At 44.9% G+C, this 5,282-nt stretch overlaps 1 long non-coding RNA gene across 1 annotated transcript; it reads right to left on the reverse strand.

Annotated features, from left to right (window-relative positions):
- Positions 1–1,302: 1,302 nt before the first annotated feature.
- On the reverse strand, positions 1,303–4,981 carry LOC115529200 (uncharacterized). Its single transcript, XR_003973490.1, has 4 exons — positions 4,925–4,981; positions 1,944–2,045; positions 1,578–1,704; positions 1,303–1,413 (listed from the first exon to the last, which is right to left on the reverse strand). It is a non-coding gene; the product is annotated as an uncharacterized LOC115529200 (long non-coding RNA).
- Between the last annotated feature and the right edge of the window lie 301 nt (positions 4,982–5,282).

Raw genomic sequence — 5,282 nt, forward strand, 5'->3', positions numbered from 1 at the left:
AACTATCTCTACTCAAATTTCAGACCACTCATGATAACATCCCCTGGACTCCGGAGACGGCGAGATCGATGATGAGGGACTGGCTGGACCAACTGGGTTTACAGTTGGGTTGCTAGGCGCAGCGTCGCCCCCCTCGGTCTCCCTTTCCAATGTCTCTAACCTCTCCACCGTCCAGCTGTCCCCGCTAGAACGCGAGGTCCTCGAACGGGGCCTCACCTTCATCCCGACACCGCGACCTGTTGAGGCGAGACATGCACACATATCACCGGCGTCTTAAAATTCTGGATTATTCTGATACAGATTTTTCCAACCTACCGTTTACCATACCGTCTATGTGGGAGCCAGCCATGGAGTCCGTCTCGACACCCATACGCAAGCTAATTGACCCCGACCTCCGGTCCTTTCGTGACCTCCGACCCCGACGTCATAAAGGGGAGGGTAATATCAACACCCAACAACAGCAGGCTCTTAAAGATCTAAAATCTCGGCAGGAGATTATTATTAAACCAGCAGATAAAGGTGGTCAAATAGTCCTACAGGATCGGACCAATTACGTTTTGGAGGCGACACGTCAACTTCACGACACTACATATTATCGCCCTCTCACACAGCCGATGTACTTGGAGACACAAACGATGGTCAGAACTTTAATTGATCAAATGAAAAAGGAACGCCTTATTACAGCAAAACAAGCTAACTACCTCTACGGCCCGGATCTCCCGCTCGCTAGACTATTCTATCTTCTTCCGAAGATTCATAAGGCTGCAGAGAGCTGGACTATACCATATCTGGTCCCTCCGGGTCGTCCCATTGTGAGCGACTGTGGTTCGGAATCTTATCGCCAGGCAGAGTTTATAGATTACTATATAAATCCCCTGTCCCATTCACACCCGAGTTACGTCAAAGATACGTATACATTTGTTAATAAACTGAAACATTTAACCGTCCCTGAGAATACGTTTATTTTCTCTGTAGACGTTGATTCTCTCTATACTAATATCAATACTCCTCTGGGCTTGGAGGCTGTTAAAAAAGCCTTGGAATCATCATCCGTTTTATCTCGTCCTGATTATTTTATTTTACAATTTTTACAGCTTACCCTTACCCAGAACGATTTTCTGTTTGATAAATCTTTTTTCCTCCAAATAAGCGGTTGCACTATGGGTAGAAAATATTCACCGGCCTATGCAGACATCTATTTGGCTGACTGGGAAGAATCAGCTGTTCTCAAATGCCCGTCACGTCCGCTCCTATATTATCGGTACCTTGATGACATTTTTGGCTTATGGGATAAATCCGAGACAGAATTAAATCACTTTATTCACATTCTTAGTTCACACCACCCCCGTATCACACTTAAACATACTCTTCATCTCCAGCAGGTCCCCTTTTTGGACACCATAGTCTTCTTTACTGAGGTAAAAGATGGTTACAAAACATTAGGCACTAAAGTATATTTCAAAGACACTGACAGGCATTCTTTATTATTTAGCAGCAGCTACCATCCCCGACACACTTGTCGTTCTATTATCAAATCCCAACTTATCCGCTTCCATCGTATTTGTTCCCTCCCTCACCATGTAGTGGAGGCTACTAGGACCCTTTTTGAGGCCCTTAGGCCCCGCGGTTACTCCAAACGCTTTCTCCGTACTATCAAGCATGAAGTAGCCGCTCTCTTTCCATCCGACCAGGCCAACTTCTCTGCTAAAGACAAAAACATAGATCAGCAATTAATCCCACTCGTCACAACATTCTCTCGCTCACTAGGCCCCCTTCACCAAGCCATCAAACAGCATTTCAACGCTGTTAAACTTCGAACCACTCCACTCGCAACCTTTAAAGTCATCATGGCATATCGCCTCAATAAAAATGTAAAAGATATGCTGGTTCATACGGCACTAAATAAGACGATACGCACAACCTTGGATCCCTACTTCACTCACCTCAAATACATCTTCAACTTGGCAAACTCCCATCTGGCAGACCTTCTCGCTGCTTTCCACCAATGTTGTTTATGCCATCCAATGCAGACAATGTAGAACCATCTATGTGGGCGAAACAGGTGCCACTATAAAACAGAGACTTTACCAACATATATATCATATTCAGAGGGGGACGTTTTCAAAGTTATTGTACGCCCATTTTGCCAAACATGATATTTCCAACTTTTCCCTCTCTGGCCTGGAGACCAATCTAGGTTGGACCCTGGTCCAGAGAAGGGCAGCGGAGAGAAGGTGGATTTTCAGGCTTGATTCTACTGCTCCGTTGGGCATAAATGAGGGTGGTCCTCGCCCCCCTTCGTAACTCATCTGTTTATTATTTATTCCTTCCTTTTAGTTCCAGTCAACATCCAGCCCTTACTATAACTTAACCATAACCCCTCCATATCCTCTCCTACCCATAACCCCCTCCATATCCTCTCCTACCCATAACCCCCTCCATATCCTCTCCTACCCATAACCCCCTCAGTATCCTCTCCTACCCATAACCCCCTCAGTATCCTCTCCTAACCATAACCTCCTCCATCTCCTCTCCTAACCATAACCCCCTCAGTATCCTCTCCTACCCATAACCTCCTCCATCTCCTCTCCTACCCATAACCTCCTCAGTATCCTCTCCTACCCATAACCTCCTCCATCTCCTCTCCTACCCATAACCTCCTCAGTATCCTCTCCTACCCATAACCTCCTCCATCTCCTCTCCTAACCATAACCTTCTCCACCTCCTTCCTAACCATAACCTTTCTTGTCTATATTATAGCTCTTCCCCCTACCCCAACCCTTTATTATTATTATTATTATTATTATTATTATTATTTTATTATTTTCTTTATCCAAAAGCCAAAGTTATTATTTTAATATATTTGCTTGTGCCTGTGCCCTCCGCTCTCTCCCATGTGCCACTTGCTCAACCTAACCCTAACCCTAACCCTACGCAAACATATTCATGGCCGAATGGGAGGTGTCAGCCCTGGCGTCCTGTCCCAAAAAAACGTTACACTATTTTAGATTCCTGGATGATAGTTGGGGGGTGTGGCCACACTCTAGGGAGGATTTTGACGGCTTTTTAACCATTCTAAACACTCACAACCCGTCCATCACTATTAAATCTACCTTTAGCCCCTCCTCTGTTGACTTCCTAGACACGACCACATTTAAGGGCCCAGAGTTCCCATCCACATCCCGGCTGGACATCAAGGTCAACTTTAAAGACACTGACACACACGCTCTGCTGCACAAGTCCAGCTTTCATCCCAGACACACATATGCCGGGCTTGTAAAATCACAATTGCTTAGGTTCCATAGGATCTGCTCTAGGCCTGGGGACTTTCAGTCAGCCACCAAGGTACTATTCTCTGCGTTGTCCACCAGAGGGTACTGCAGATCGTTTCTGAGAAAGGCCCTCAGAACGTTCAGAGAAACCAAAGCGGTTGCTGTTGGCCCTCATCTCCCCTTCGTTACCACCTACTCCCCGTCGGCGGTTCGTCTAGTGAGGGAAATTAAAAACTATTTTTCACACATGGTTAGTTCAACCACCCTCCTTAATAACTTTAGCATCATCGCAGCGTTTAGGATGAACAAGAACCTCCGGGACATCCTTGTCCAGGCTAAACTCCATTCGTCGTCTCGCCCTAGACCGAATGCGCAGGGCCAATTTTTCCGGTACCGACCCTGGGTACGCAATCAAACCACACACGACGTGTTCCCTACACAGGGACGGGGGAGCCCCCTCTCCAAGAACTGTGTCTATCTAATCTGGTGCGACGTCTGCGGCGCTCAATATGTGGGAGAAACCCAAAACACTTTGCTCACTAGGTTCGCCCAGCACAGGTACAACATTCTGCGAGAGAAGGACACACACCTCCCTCTAGTGCAACACTTTACTATGCACGGCTTGCTCTCACTGTACGCCACGTCGTTACATAGCAACCTTAGGTGGTCTACCGCTAGCAGATGTCAAGTCGAACGCCTCTGGATTCGACGTTTGGGTACCGTACAGTGTTGGGCAAGTTACTTCCAAAATGTAATATATTTCATATTACTTGTTACTTGCATTTGAAAGTAATAAGTTTCTTTACAATATTACCTTCTGTGTAGAGTAATAAGTAATAAGTTACTTATTACTTTCACCAAAATAAACATTCAGGACAAGGCGGAGGGGGGGGGGCAAACATTAAAGTCTAATGAGGTCTATATTGCATCTGCATGTAGTGTGTTCCATGAATGGCTGAATTACAATAATGTTATGATATAGAATAATTAAACAACCAAAACCTTTACACGACATGACAAACTATTTTTCTATGCCTCATTTATTAGCTCCTTAGTTACAAAGTGCAGCCACACAAACATTTAACAAAAAAAGTTGCATTTCCATGAAATCAAACATGTTAATAGTTTATACTATTTCAATAATAAAATAAAAGTGCACTTCAAGAATGACGTCTAACAGCCACCAGACAGGGCATGTTTTGTAATTAAGTATTTTAGAACCTGATCATATATCCTGCCCTGAAATAGCAGTAAATAGCAGTAATAAAAAAGAGCATGAGAACAGCATAAATAATGAAACACATTCAACATTTCAGTCCCACAGAGACTTTACAAGGAACTTATGCTTAGAGCCTATTAATGTTTTGGTTAGGACCAAACAACAAAGTCTTAATAGACAAAATATACAGCCAAACAAGGGCTGGAGTCTGTGTGGCTCGGATTGTAACCAAGCCCCCAGGAACACATACTTCCGCAATCCACCAGTGCTCAGCGGCCAAGCCTGGTATTGCAGCTGTTTAAGCGGGCTGTGGACGGGTCCCTCAAATCATGGGACCCAGAAGTAGATATCTCCGTTCACTCCAATACAAGTGGGGAACAGGAATGTGTCTCCGCAAAAAATGTCTGGATATCAATCAAAGGCTAATAATTACCTTCATGCCATGTCCTCAAAACGCCACCTCAAGCGTTTTATTAGCCCTTATCTCGCGGGGGAAGAGGGGTGTGCAGTTGAAAGGAGTCGTAGTGAAACAAATGGCATCCAAGAGGGCCTAGTTCAGTGCTCCGTTAACGTGTCCGATTTTTGAACTGGTTCATCTGCTGCTCAATAACTCTCACGGTCCTCTGCTTGCGATCATTGTGATTCATCATGTATTGATCCATTTATTCAAAAGATCCAAAGACAAAGAACATGTGCATTACGGTATCATTTTATATTGTTGTTGGACCGGAGTGGGGGGATGGGCACGCATGCGTTCTATATTTCTGCATCCGGTACGTCACGGACTAGGC

The sequence above is a fragment of the Gadus morhua genome, chromosome 17 (assembly GCF_902167405.1).
Source record: "Gadus morhua chromosome 17, gadMor3.0, whole genome shotgun sequence".
Lineage (NCBI taxonomy): Eukaryota > Metazoa > Chordata > Actinopteri > Gadiformes > Gadidae > Gadus > Gadus morhua.